Source organism: Saccopteryx bilineata, chromosome 2, assembly GCF_036850765.1.
Source record: "Saccopteryx bilineata isolate mSacBil1 chromosome 2, mSacBil1_pri_phased_curated, whole genome shotgun sequence".
Lineage (NCBI taxonomy): Eukaryota > Metazoa > Chordata > Mammalia > Chiroptera > Emballonuridae > Saccopteryx > Saccopteryx bilineata.
In genome coordinates this window covers 154,956,316-154,970,149 of record NC_089491.1, presented here as the reverse complement: position 1 = coordinate 154,970,149, position 13,834 = coordinate 154,956,316, and the positions used below count along the sequence as shown (strand labels likewise).

Here is a 13,834-nt window from a genome sequence, read left to right as displayed (position 1 = left end):
ACAAAAAAAAACCCTCAAGGAATTCATTACAACCAAACCAATGCTGCAGGAAATGTTAAGGGGCATGGTGTAAACAGACCAAAGTGGGAAAAGAATATAGCAAAAGAGAAATACAGCTTTAAAGAATAAAATGGCAATAAACAATTACGTGTCAATAATAACCCTAAATATAAATGGATTAAATGATCCAATCAAAAGACATAGGGTAGCTGCATGGATAAGAAAACAGGACTTGTACATATGCTGTCTACAAGAGACACACCTTAAAACAAAAGATGCACATAGGTTGAAGGTAAAAGGACGGAAAAAAACATTTCATGCAAATGGAAATGAAAAAAAAGCTGGGGTAGCAATACTTATATCAGACAAAATGGACTTTAAAACAAAGAACATAGTAAGAGATAAAGAAGGCCACTACATAATGATAAAGGGAGCAACCCAACAGGAAGATATAACTATTATAAATATCTACGCACCTAATATAAGAGCACCTAAATATATAGAGCAGACTTTGATGGATATAAAGAGTGAGATCAACAGCAACATTATAATAGTAGGGGATTTTAATACCCCACTAACATCACTAGATATAGATCCTCAAGAAAGAAAATTAACAAAGAAACAGCAGACTTAAAGGACACACTAGATCAACTCGATTTAATAGATATCTACAGAACCTTTCACCCTAAAGCAGCAGAATATACATTCTTTTCAAGTGCTCATGGTACATTCTCTAGGATAGACCACATGTTAGGGCACAAAAGTGGTCTCAACAAATTTAAGAAGATTGAAATCATATCAAACACTTCTGATCACAATGGCATGAAACTAGTAATCAACCGCAACAGAAAAGCTCAAAAATTCTCAAACACATGGAAACTAAATAGCAGGTTGTTAAATAACGAATGGATTAAGAATGAGATCAAAGAAGAAATAAAAAAATTCCTAGAAACGAATAATAACGAGCATACAACAACTTAAAATTTATGGGACACAGCAAAAGCAGAACTGAGAGGGAAGATCCTAGCACTACAGGCACACTTTAAGAAGCTATTGATAGAAAAAGCTCAAATAAACAACTTAACCCTGCATCTGAAAGAACTAGAAAAAGAACAGCAAGTAAAGCCTAAATGTAGTAGAAGGAAGGAAATAATAAAGATCAGAGAAGAAATAAATGACATCGAGACTAAAGAAACAATACAGAGGATCAATGAAACTAGGAGCTGGTTCTTTGAAAAGATAAACAAGATTGATGAACCTTTAACTAGACTCACCAAGAAAAAGAGAGAGAGGACTCAAATAAATAAAATTAGAAATGAGAGGGGAGAAATAACAACTGACACAACAGAAATACAAAGGATTGTAAGAAAATACTATGAAGAACTGTATGCCAAAAAACTAGACAACCTAGATGAAATGGACAAATTCCTTGAAACATACAATCTTCCAAAAATCAGTCTGGAAAAAGCAGAAAACCTAAACAGACTGACTACACCAAATGAGATCAAAACAGTTATCAAAAAACTCCCAACAATGAAAAGTCCTGGGCCAGATGGCTTCACAAGTGAATTCTACCAACTATTCAAAGAAGAACTAACTCCTATCCTTCTCAAGCTATTTCAAAAAATTCAAGAGGAAGGAAGACTTCCAAGCTCCTTTTATGAGGCGAGCATAATTCTGATTCCAAAACCAGGCAAAGACAACACAAAGAAAGAAAATTATAGGCCAATATCTCTGATAAATATAGATGCTAAAATCCTCAACAAAATATTAGCAAACCGGATCCAACAATATATGGAAAATATCATACACCATGATCAAGTGAGATTTATTCTGGGGAGGCAAGGCTGGTACAATATTTGCAAATCTATTGTATCAATGTTATTCATCACATAAACAATAGGAAGGAGAAAAACCACATGATAATTTCAATAGATGTAGAAAAAGCATTTGATAAAATCCAGCACCCATTTATGATCAAAACTCTCAGCAAAGTGGGAATACAGGGAACATACCTCAACATGATAAAAGCCATCTATGACAAACCCACAGCCAACATCATACTCAATGGGAAAAAATTAAAAGCAATCCCCTTAAGATCAGGAACAAGGCAGGGGTGTCCCCTTTCACCACTTTTATTCAACATAGTCCTGGAAGTCCTAGCCACAGCAATTAGACAAGAAGAAGAAATACAAGGCATTCAAGTTGGAAAAGAAGAAGTAAAGCTATCATTATTTGCAGATGATATGATATTGTATATAGAAAATCCTAAAGTCTCAGTCAAAAAACTACTGGACATGATAAATGAATTCAGGAAGGTGACAGGATATAAAATTAATACTCAGAAATCAGAGGCATTTTTATACACCAACAATGAACAATCAGAAAGAGAAATTAAGGAAACAATCCCCTTCACTATTGCAACAAAAAAAAAAGTACCTAGGAGTACATTTAACCAAGGAGACTAAAGACTTGTACTCGGAAAATTATAAAACATTGATAAAAGAAATCAAGGAAGATACAAACAAGTGGAAGCATATGCCATGCTCATGGTTAGGAAGAATAAACATCATTAAAATGTCTATATTACCCAAAGTAATTTATAAATTCAATGCAATACCAATTAAAATACCAGTGACATACTTTAAAGATATAGATCACATATTCCAAAAATTTATATGGAACCAAAAGAGAACACGAATAGCCTCAGCAATCTTAAAAAAGAAGAATAAAGGGGGAGGTATCACACTTCCTGATATCGTTATACTACAAGGCCATTGTACTCAAAACAGCCTGGTACTGGCAATAAGAACAGGCACATAGATCAATGGAACAGAACAGAGAACCCAGAAATAAACCCACAGCTCTATGGACAACTGATATTTGACAAAGGAGGTAAGGAAATACAATGGAGTAAAGACAGCCTCTTCAACAAATTGTGTTGGGAAAATTGGACAACAACCTGCAAAAAAATGAAACTAGACCATCAACTTACACCATTCACAAAAATAAACTCAAAATGGATAAAAGACTTAAATGTAAGACGTGAAACCATAAGCATCTTAGAAGAAAACATAGGCAGTAAGCTCTCTGACATCTCTCGCAGCGATATATTTGCTGATTTATCTCCACGGGCAAGTGAAATAAAGGACAGGATAAACAAATGGGACTATATCAAATTAAAAAGCTTTTGCACGGTCAAAGACAATAAGAACAGAATAAAAAGACAAACTACACAATGGGAGAACATATTTGACAGTATTTCTGATAAGGGTTAATAACCAAAATTTATAAAGAACTTGTAAATTTAACACCAGAAAGACAAACAATTCAATCAAAAAATGGGCAAAAGAAATGAATAGACACTTTTCCAAAGAGGATATATAGATGGCCTATAGGCATATGAAAAAATGCTCAACATCATTAATCATTAGAGAAATGCAAATTAAAACCACAATGAGATATCACCTCACACCAGTCAGAATGGCGCTCATCAACAAAACAATACAGAATAAGTGCTGGCGAGGATGTGGAGAAAAGGGAACCCTCCTGCATTGCTGGTGGGAATGCAGACTGGTGCAGCCTCCTTGGAAAACAGTATGGAGATTCCTCAAAAAATTGAAAATCGAACTGCCTTTTGCCACCCACTTTTAGGAATATACCCCAAGGACACCATAGAATGGTTCCAGAAGGAGAAATGCACCCCCATGTTTATGGCAGCATTGTTCACAATAGCGAAGATCTGGAAACAGCCCAAGTGTCCGTCAGAGGATGAGTGGATTAAAAAGCTTTGGTACATATATACTATGGAATACTACTCAGCCATAAGAAATGATGACATCGGATCATTTACAATAACATGGATGGACCTTGATAACATTATATGGAGTGAAATAAGTAAATTAGAAAAAAACTAAGAACTACATGAACTTATGCATAGATGGGACATAAAAATGAGACTTAGAGACATGGACAAGAATGTGATGGTAACAGGGCGTGGGGTGGAGGGGTGGGGAAGGGGTGAGGAAGGAGAGGGAGGGAGTGGGGGGAGGGTAGGGGCACAAAGAAAACCAGATAGAAGGTGAGGGAGGACAATTTGACTTTGAGTGAGGGGTATGCAGCATAATCAAAGGTCAAAATAATCTGGAGATGTTTTCTCGGAACATATGTATCCTGATTTATCAATATCACTGCATTAAAATTAATAAAAATAAGATTTTTAAAAAAAGAAGACCCTTTAACTTTTTTTTTTTTTTTTTTTTTTTTTACAATGAGCGTAGCACCATTTATTCTATAGGATTACAATGCATTCCTCAAACGGGAGGAGCCACCTCATGTTGACATAACTGCAGCTGAGATGAAGAACGGTGGGAAGGGGAATGAATGCTGGAGGCACTCAGAACCCCAGGAAGATGCTAGGCAGCAGTCATCCTCAGGGCAGTGAAGAGCAGATGATGTGCAGAGGATACCACGTGGCAGGATTAGCACCTCAGTCTCGGTGGGTGGCTCCCGTGGGTCTGGATGTTCCACCCTCATCAACCAGCTGGCTGTTGTTAGGTTAAAGGACTTCCCTGTTATTTCTGTGTCCGTGTGCAGGACCACCACACCTGAAGCCTCACAGGCCGCCTGTTCTGATGCTGACCTGAAAACACTTTTTCATTGCTTCTAGAATCCTTCATCAAAGTGGATATGAACAATGTATAATTCACATGTAGCCTATAAAATACTTCTCTGAGAAGTAAGGTCCATAACCACGAAAGGTTGACAATCAGGTGTTGGGTTGCCATGAGCTTCTGACCATGTATTAGAGGCCTAATACATAGGGAGATGGGTGCTTATACCCCTCAGGTGTGTCATGAGCTCACGTTAGCCCTGTGAGGTATTGGTATCACTCATGCCATTGACAGACTAGAAAATGGAAGCCCAGGAAGCTGAGCTGTGGTTATGGTCCCACTGCTGGTAGCGGTCCAGGCAGGAACCTGATCCCAGTCTTCGGAACCTTACCTTCCCCTAGCATACCTCCTAACCGCAGGGCCAGGCTGTGGGGTTTACGGCTTTATTAATATAAAGTCTGGGATTTAAACTGTCCTAGGGAGTACAAAATAGAAATAGTCTTTCAGAGTCTTCTTTGACAAATCAAAAACTAAAGAATTACTGAGGTGGGTGCACATCCAAAGTCAACTTTAACTTTGGGATGAGAAAAAAGAGCAAAGGCAAAAAAAACCCCCCAAAAACAGCCTAATTCTTCAATAATATATCCTTATTTTCAGTCTTACTTTGTACCAGTAATAGGAATTCCATTCAGGAGGGAAAGATATCAGGAGAAAAGCCAGTGGAACTGAGGACAAAATTGCCCAGGGACCTGGCGTTCCACCAACACTGGGGAGCCTCCTGCTGTCAGTCTCTGGGGCCAGGCTGACTTCAGAACAAGCCTCATGGCCCTAGAAATCCACATCCTCACCGCGGCCAGCCTGGACAGGCCCGGAATGTACTGGCTGGGCCGGGTGGACTTTGTAGCAGAATAAACGGAAGGCATGTGGTGTCATCATCTTCACCAGCCTCTTATAGGATAAACTTTTTTTTTTTTTACTTTTACTTTTTTAAGGACAAACTTTTAAAAGTAAAATGAATGAAACCATGTGAGGCAAAGATACAAAGACAGAAATTCAAGGTAGAAAAGAAGGCCTTGCTGGGAAACAGCTGAGGAGCAACACTGGAGACATTTCGCTGACGCAAAAGAAGCTCACACTGTAAACAGGATTAGCGGCCATTGATTTCCCCCCATAACATAAGGGTTTCATTTTGCTCAGCCTGAGATCTCGCTCAATTTCAAACTGCCTGTGATCCACTCGGTCTAGAATAGCTTTCCGTTCAATGTACCCTTCCTTCCCTCGTTGTGGATGACCAGTTCTTCACCGATGCCTTCCTCCTCCTTGAAGCTCTCCCAGTCCAGTTTGGACTTCTCTAGGGTGCTCATCTTCTGCTTCTTGGCTCCAATTTTCCCCAAAAGGCTGCTCATGCCACTTGATCTTTTTAATCCTGACCCAGCAGGGAGTGAGGGCACAGTTGAAGGAACATTAGCCTGTGGTTTTTCTTTCTCATTTTGCTTGAAGAAGGATTTGGCCTCTTTAGATGTAGCATCCACTTCCTTAGTCACCCTGACTTCTTCACCAGCAAAATCAAACACCTTGGTGATTTTTACTTTTTCTGCCTCTTTAGGTTTTTCTGACTCTTCTGCTTTGACAAACAATTTACTTGAACTCATCTCTTCAGTCTCCCTTTTTTTAACTTGTGGGCTTGGGGGCACTTCTGATTTTGTTCCCACATCATTGAGGAAGCTGGCCCACAGTTCATCCTCCTTCTTCTTCCTGGCATCCTCTGACCCAGCACCTTCATCCTGCTCTGCAGCCGTGTCCTCCTCTTCGCTGCTACTGCCTCCAGACTCCCCGCTGCTATCTTCCTCTTCCTCTTCTAATGGGAGGCCACCTCGCTTACTCTTCCTGGCAGGAATGTTCTGAGTCTTTCTTTTTTTTCCCTTTGGTTTTCTTTTCTTTTTTTTTTTTTTTTTGTGCTGCTTTATGTTCCCTTTAATTTTCTGTGTCTGCTCCTCACCATCCACTTCATCTTCCTTCACTAATTCATTTACATCATCTTCACTATACTCTCCACCCAAAGGCACGTAGTCCTCATCCTCCTGTGAGGTGGAGAAGTCTTCAGAGTCGAATTCCTCCATGTCGCTGCCACGCGGGGCCAGGTGCTACAGGACCACAGCAGCGGTTACAAAGCTCAACATTTCTTGTAATACTGGTTTTGTGGTAACGAACTTCTTTAGCTTTTTCTTGTCTGGAAAGCTCTTTATTTTTCATTCAATTTTAAATAATAGCCTTGCTGAGTAAAGTAGTCTTAGTTGTAGGTCCTTGCTTTTCATCATTTTGAATAATTCATAGCAATCCCTTCTGGCCTGAAATATTTTTGTTGAGAAACCAGCTGTCAGTCCTATGGGAACTCTCTTGTAAGTACCTGTCTTACTGCTTTTTTTTTTTTTGATATTTTTTTCTTTTCTGAAGTTGGAAACGGGGAGGCAGTCAGACAGACTCCCGCATGTGCCCGACTGGGATCCACCCGGCACGCCCACCAGGGGGCGATGCTCTGCCCATCTGGGGCGTCGCTCTGTTGCAGCCAGAGCCATTCTAGTGCCTGAGGCAAAGGCCACAGAGCCATCCCCAGCGCCCGGGCCATCTTTGCTCCAATGGAGCCTCGGCTGCGGGAGGGGAAGAGAGAGACAGAGAGGAAGGAGAGGGGGAGGGGTGGAGAAGCAGATGGGCACTTCTCCTGTGTGCCCTGGCTGGGAATCGAACCTGGGACTCCTATACGCCAGGCCGACGCTCTACCACTGAGACAACCGGCCCGGGTCTATAACCATTTTTTGAAATTCTATATTTGATAAATTGCTTGCTTCCATTTCAGTTAGCTCTTTTTCTGGAAATTTCTCCTGTTCTTTCATTTGGGGCCTGTTTCTTTGTCTCCCCACTTTGGCTGCCTCTTTATGTTTGTTTCTGTATATTAGGTAGATCTGCTATGATGCCCAGTCTTGGTTGGCTGACCTTATACAGTAAGTGTTTTGTGGGATCCAGTGGCACGATCTCCTTGATTACCTGACGCAGGTGCTTGAAATGTCCCTCTTGTGCGCCCTCCTGTTGTAATTGACTCTTGATTGATACTAGTTGGTTTTTGTGTGGGGTTACCCCTCAGGCTGGCTGACTGTGAGGACTGACCTGTACACCAGTGTATGAACTGTTGTGGAGGTGCTGACCACATGAAGCTGAATCTGCCTCGGCAGGGTCTGGTGCCTGCCTGTATATCCCTTTGGATATGCTGCATGTGAAGCTAACTGGATCCTGCGCTGATGTTGTCTGAAGCTGGCCACTAAGTGTGTTGGTTCTGAGGCCTGCTGGGAGGGATTCTGGTGCAGGCCAATATCAGACACCACCTGTAAATGGTCTTGGAAAACCCATTTGGAGCTACAAAGTGATCCACAGTTTGTGGATGCCTCTACTGGGCCTGGGTGTGTACAGAAAGGATGAAGCCATATACCAAGGCTGGCTTTTATCAGCACTGTGCCCAAGGGCAGGTAACACAGGTCCCTCTGCCTCTGCCTGCCAGCTGTCTGATAGGCTCAGCCACTGAAAGAGCCTCTGGCAGTAGTGCTTGAGTTCGTGAAGTTGGTTCTCAGTGAGTCATCAGGTAGGGGCAAGTGGTGCTCACCATATTGATACAGCTTCATACTCAGTGCCAGTGCTGGGTCTGAGGCCACCAGCACATATCCCAGGGTATACCAAGTTTAGCTGCCTCCTTCCAGGTGCCCACAGACTTTTGTGGTGAGACGGAGTCTCAGAGAGTTATCAGGGTGAGGCCAGCAGAGTTGATCCAGCCCAAGTAGACCAAGATTTAGCTGCACTGAGGGAAGGCTCTGCACCAGTTGGGCACGTGAAAGAAAAGCATCCCCCTTCTTAGACCCATGCAACTTAGTTGGTCCAATATTCTGCCAGGAGCTCAAGCTCTACAGAGCAAGGCTGCTAGGTGTCGGGAGGGTGGGGCTAGTGGATCTATCATGAGGGCAAGATGCTGGCTAATCTATGCTTTAGAGTCACTCTATTTGGTCTGTCTCAGATTCTGCCCAGGCCGCAGCAGCACGGGGCCACCAGGAGTTGAGAAGGTGGGACCACCTGGAGCCTGGAGGGTGGGGCTAGAGTATCTCCCATGAGGAGGAGGTGCCAGTCAGGTTCATATGAAAATGGGAGGAATGGCCCCTCCCCAAAACCACACCACTCAGTCACTGACACCCTCTGAGCATGCCCAGACCTCTACACCCGGTCCCATGCTCCTTACTCCTTAGCAAGGTGTGAGCTTTGCAGAGTGGGGAAACAGGAAGTTCAGAGGGTGAGGATATTGCATTTCCCCAGGCTGATGCTATAAGGAGGGCAGTGCTCCACCCAAGGAAGATGGCATCTGTGGTGCGAGAGAGGGACTCAAGACCAGGGTCCCAGCAGCTGTCCCCTCAGTTCTCTCCCTCAAGCCATAAACCTCAGTCTCTTTTCACTTGGCTCCAGTCCGCTCCACCACCCTTTGCCAGAGCCCAGGGTAAGTGTCTGTGAACAAGATGTTTTGCCTTGGCACTTTAAGAGGGTTCTTGTGTCTCTAGCAGATTCCTATCCCTCCCTGGCAGACAAATTCTCTGCTGATTTTCACAGCTAGATATTATGTGTGTGCCTCTTCCTGACTTTGGTGCTCTGGGCTGAGGAACCTGGTATTGGGTTTGCTCCTCAGGGGGAATCCCTTGCAGCTGAGCTATCCCTTCGAATCTATGCCACCACTTGTGAGAGCAAGGAGAGCCCTTTTCACATTCCCACCCTTCCTACCAATCTCAATGTGGCTTCCTTTGTAAGTCCTTGGTTATGAGAATTCTATTCAGGTAGTCTTCAGTGGATTGTTCAGGTTGATTATTCTATATTTTAGTTGTAATTCCAGTTTGGTGCTAGGAGAAGGTGAGTGTAACATCCACCTACTCTACTGCCACCTTGGATCTCAGGATACTATTAGCTATAGTGTTCATTATATTTGCTCACAGATAGTTTTTGTGCCCATAATATAGTATTTAATATGAAATACCAACACTTAATGGTAGTCTTAAGATATTAATGGTGGACGGTTTTATGTTTCTATTTATTTTTTATGTTTTTTTTTAACTTTTGGTAGAGAGGAACCATTTGTTAAATTTCTTCTTATGTTTCTTACTATATAGCATTGTGCCATCAACACAGTGGGCAATCTTTAAAATAGTGTTAAAGACAAAAATAAAAAGGCATATATTTATCATTCTTTGAGAGCTTCTCTCTCTCTCTCTCTCTCTCTCTCTCTCTCTCTCTCTCTCACACACACACACACACACACACACACACACCCTACTTCTCTTGGAAGCTGAAGAATCAGCAAGAACAGGATCCATCCCATAAGAAATTGCCCTTCAGTGGACCTCAATAAAAACAATTTTTTGCTAACTTTGAGGACTATCTACCAGATGCCCAGATGTCATTCTAAGCACTTTACAAGCATTACATCATTTAAATATCAGAATAACTCTATGAAGTAGATACTAATATAATACCGCTTTTTCACATAAAGTAATGTGGATCAAGAAGATTGAATAAGTTGCCCAGGGCCACTCACGGCAGGTGGGAGAGCTGGTACCTACAGCTGATTGTCTCCAAACACTGTTAGCTTGAGTATCTCCCTTCCAAAATCATTTAATCAATACTAAGTGGAGTTAACTTCAGAATGAAGACATAAAAATAGAAGGTCCTGGGGAATGGGAAAAGGTAGACTACTACCTAAGGCAAGGATGATTACAGTAGAAAAGAAGATGCTTTAAATCTTCCCAAGTCTATAAGTACACTTGGCTAGAATAAAACGGTTGAATGGGAAAGAAGGGAAGACAGAAGGGTTTATTTGGTGGATGGCCATGGAGGGAATAAAACTAGACATCATAGTCGTACAACAGAAGCAGTGAACTACACAGAATCTATAGCCTCCCAGGAATAGAAGAGAACTTGAATGTCATCTGTCTAATAGAAAAATTTGCTCTGCATCTTGACAAGATGTTTGTTCAGCCTTTTTGAATGCCATTGAAGATGAAAACTCATTGGATTCTGTCCATACATGGTGTATTGGAAAGTTTTCTTATATGAAACCCTTATTTACTTATCACTGACCAGGATCTGATTTCTGAGGGCCATACACAACAAGTCTTTCAGAGACTAGTTCCTAGGGTAAATATAGAAATATTCACACATGGGCTGTTTTCCCCCAACAGTAAAATTACTCCTAGATACTGAGTTTACAAATGTTCCCTAATCACTGATTTTCAGTACATTTCTTAATCAGCTGGCTTTGTGCTAGGTAATGATGATAACTGATAATAGCTGAATGGGTGTTTACTACTTGCCGGGAAGTTTTGTATGTATTATTTCCCGTGTTGTCATTTCTATGTTACAGTCGAGGAAGCTGAGTCTCAGAAAGCTTATATATCTTGCTCAAGGTCACCCAAGTTATAAACCAAGAAGTTGGAATTTGTATACAGGCAGCTTGGATCCAAAGCTAGAGTGCCTAACAAACAAACCATTCTACCTGGTATAAAGAGCATGTTATGGAAAGTAGGGTCTCCTCAGGGCTGGCTCCTTGGGTGCACAAGTTGTACAGTTCTCTCTGCTTAGAAGGGGTCTGAGCTTGGTTTAATGCTCTGCTGTCCCTGTCTTGAAATTTTAAATAAATTTTGAACAGGGAGCCCTGCATTTTCATTTCACTCTAAGCCCCCCCCCCAAAAAAAAAATTATTAACTGCTTCTGGGTTAACCATCAAAAACAATCAAATAGACATACAAGCCACCTTTTTCCGGAGGCGTGGTGATCTAGTGTTCTGTGGTTCTGAAGGTTAACATGTTTTGGTATAACTTGTAGAATCCACTCTCCATTCTATGGCTCTTGACCTTTCTACCAGGAAAGCCCCTGTGGGCACCTGCCATCGTTAGGTAACAGGGTGTGGTGTGGGTTCCTTCCTGCACTTTCAATGCCTTGAGTGGAGGACAGGCTGAGTTCTGGCTGGGATGCTTTTACATGTTTGGATTTTGTTACTTTCTATTCTTTTGACATCATGTATTCTGTCAAATGAAATTTATGGGCACATTATAGTGCCTGACAGGAACAATGAGCCTGCAGGATTTCCCGGGGAGAAGCGTCCACCTGCCAAATGAGAGCTTCCTCCTTTTGGCTAACACGGGAGATCAGCTCTCCTCATTACTTCCTTGGCCCAGTGTAAGTGTTGGGAATGCAGGTTTCACAGCAGGGCGCGCTGAAAAGTGACACGCAGCTGCAGCTGGACCTTTTACTAACTGTCCCAGAAAAAGTCAGCTGGGAGAGGTCACAGCAGTGCTCCTCGGACGCCTGCTTTCAGTTGCTTAGCATACTTAGTTTAACAAAAATGTGTCTTTCTCAGTTAATGTGGCTCAGCCATGGCTAATGATTAAGAAACAGGACAGGCAGCATGTAGTAACACCCCCCCCCCCCATCACCATTGTAACATCAGTGGCTTGTTATGATGCTCCCCTGCTGACCAGTGTTCGTTCTGATGGTGGCTGCCCTCACAAGGTCAGTGTGATAGCTTGGAAAGCGCACTGGACGGAGAGTCAGGAAAGTCAAATTTCCAGCTAGCTTTACTTTGCTCCAGTAAGTGAGGGCTTGAAGTAAGCAATTGCTAAGTCCTGTCCTTCATATCCAGCCCAGGAATTTTATAAGACATTATATTTGGGAAATGGACAAATTTTGAACTTGAGTAGCCTTGTTTGGGCTCAAAATGCATTGGCTTTTAATCAATAAAGAAATATTTTCTGAAGTCTTTTTATTTACTGCACCATGAGTATAGTACCAGAGTAATATGTAGCCTGTCCCAGCAAACAGGAAGCTTGTTTTGAGAAAATTCCATAAAAGGTTGCTTTCCTGGCTTCCCATGTAAGGCCAGGAATGTGAGGCAGGGTCCACCTGGGTCACGTATTGTATATGACATCCTTAGATAGGGATTCATATTTAGCTGCTAGAAAAGAAACCCCAAAATAACAGTGAATTAAATGGAAAGAGACATTTAAATCTCTTTCAAGCAATCCAGGGTCAGACAGCTAGACCCCTTCCACCTTGTTGCTCCTCTACACCTAGACCGTTGCCTTCACCTGCATGGCCCACAATGTCTCCTACCACATTCATAGTCCAGGAAACAGGATGAAAGAAGGGAACTGAGAGTAAGCTGCACCCATCACTTTCCTCCCAGCCCAGCAACCAGAACTTAGTCTGTTGTAATAGGGGGAATATATTCTTTATTCTGGGGAGCCAGGTGGGACATGTACCAGTATATACTGGCAGATAAGTAGCATTCTCTGACATGTGGTTTTTATCTTGAGATTTAATTAAGATGAACAAAAGGACTGTTGGGAGCATCTGCACTTCTGACCTGTCCTCTTTCACTTTAGTATACAAATGAACATGCAATAAAGTTAGGTAGACTAAAGCAGGTCATGGCACCATCTATTCATCTGTCCTCTGAGGAGTTGGTGCAAACCCTTAGACAGTGTGGCCATGGATCTGATCTTTGTGCTGGCCCAATCTGGGTCTTTTCTGAATATCCTGTAGGGCAGTGGTCCCCAAACTTTTTTGGGCCATGGACCAGTTTAATGTCAGAAAATATTTTCACAGACCGGCCTTTAGGGTGGGACGGATAAATGCACAAAATAAAATTATGCGACTGGCGTAAAAACTGTGGTATTTTAAAATATAATTGTCGAACTTATGAGACAAGCGTCAAGAGTGAGTCTTAGACGGATGTAACAGAGGAAATCTGGTCATTTTAAAAAAATAAAACATTGTTCAGACTTAAATATAAATGAAACGGCCTGACCTGTGGTGGCGCAGTGGATAAAGCGTCAACCTGGAAATACTGAGGTTGCCGGTTCAAAACCCGGGGCTTGCCTGGTCAAGGCACATATGGGAGTTGATGCTTCCTGCTCCTCCCCCCCTTCTCTATAATAAATAAATAAAATCTTAAAAAAAAAAACACTAAAAAAAAAAAAAAAAATATATATATATATATATATATATATATATATATATATATAAATGAAACGGAAATAATGTAAGTTATTTATTCTTTCTCTGCGGACCAGTACCAAATGGCCCACGGACCGGTACCGGTACTGGGCTTGGGGACAACTGCTGTAGGGTGTTTGTTTGAACCG

General features: G+C 41.9%; 1 protein-coding gene and 1 pseudogene across 3 annotated transcripts in view; one reads left to right on the top strand and one right to left on the bottom strand.

The window, feature by feature from the left end:
• The window catches only part of CACNA1C (calcium voltage-gated channel subunit alpha1 C), a 786,403-nt gene that overhangs the window by 64,372 nt on the left and 708,197 nt on the right, over positions 1-13,834 (top strand). The window lies entirely within an intron of this gene.
• Positions 5,781-6,746, bottom strand: LOC136323004 (craniofacial development protein 1 pseudogene; annotated as a pseudogene).